We start from the raw sequence: 1,327 nt of genomic DNA on the forward strand, positions 1-1,327 counted from the left end.
TAAAGGCAGAGTTCAGAGTATTTCTCCCCTTACCCCACATTTCAATTTCTGGTTTCCACCTAACCTGACCAGAAGTGATTAAATACCATGTGAGACTGCTCTCAAGAATTTTGCTGGGGGGGAAATCTCAACAGGAAACACCAGAAATCTCTTGAGAACTTTTTCTCATAAAAACTTGCAGCCCAGTATGTACGGCAGACTCTAGAGGTAGGTAAGTATCAGAGCCCAAACCCTGAATCCTTTTGAGGTGCTGAACAAAGTAAGAAAGAAACAGTGCTCAGACACTATATTTAGCTCTAAATGATTCCTTACTGGGAAAAACAGATTAAAAAACAAAACCACAACAAGCTAAACTGCTATTGATCCTTCACTGAAGTTTCACACTAACCATACTACAGTTTAATTACACAAACCAAGATAGACCCTTTCCAAATATAGAACCAGTGCTTGCAATCATGCAATACTAGAAACTGGGAGACAAATACCCAAGAAATCCAAGGATTGATTTTGGAATCAATATGGCAAAAGAAAAGTTGAAACAGTGGGATTTTCTAGTTAAATATATAAAATGAAAGTATATAAGATACTTCCCCTAATTACTAGAACTGAGTATAAGACAACAAAGAAAAGAGAGACACAGCAGAAACCAGCCTCAAACAATAATAATAATAATCTTGCACCCAACGCCTGAATCAGAAATGGGGCAGCAATGGGACATGGATTTGTTACATTAAACCTCTCACCTACCAAGCACTGTAAGGTCTGTGCTACTCACAAATATTTGATGTATCAACTCTGGCAACTTTTGTCATGCCAGTAAACTTGTTTGAGGTTGGCCACAGAAATCATATGACCTTAGTTACATCACCCTTAGTGTCAGTTACAAAGGGAACTTCTTCCGGCTGTTTCTGTTTGTCCTGTTATGGGAAATCCTGAGTATGTCAAAAGTGATGTAATGCTTGTCGATGAGGTTAAGATCCTGGGGGCTGGACAGCAGCCAGCCTCATAGCCCCTCTGAACTCTGTATGCTGGATCCAACAGCTGCTTATTCTGCTCTTTGCTTCTTCCAGGGAGCTTCTCTCGTACATGTATTTCAGTGCAGGTACTCAGAGTGAACAGAAACCCTTCTGCACGATATTTAGTTTGAACTTATGCTTTTGAAACACAAGACACTTCTCAAAAGTAAATCCTGCTTAGTTTGTTGTGGGGGGTTGGTTTGACTCAACCACATGATCAGAGTCAGGTGATGGAATTGGGAACAAAAACTAAAAAAAGGACAAACAGTTAGCTGTAGGAGCTTAGCAGCTGCTCTCACTTGGTGAGGAGC

This window comes from Lepidochelys kempii, chromosome 4 (genome assembly GCF_965140285.1).
Source record: "Lepidochelys kempii isolate rLepKem1 chromosome 4, rLepKem1.hap1, whole genome shotgun sequence".
Classification (NCBI taxonomy): Eukaryota; Metazoa; Chordata; order Testudines; family Cheloniidae; genus Lepidochelys; species Lepidochelys kempii.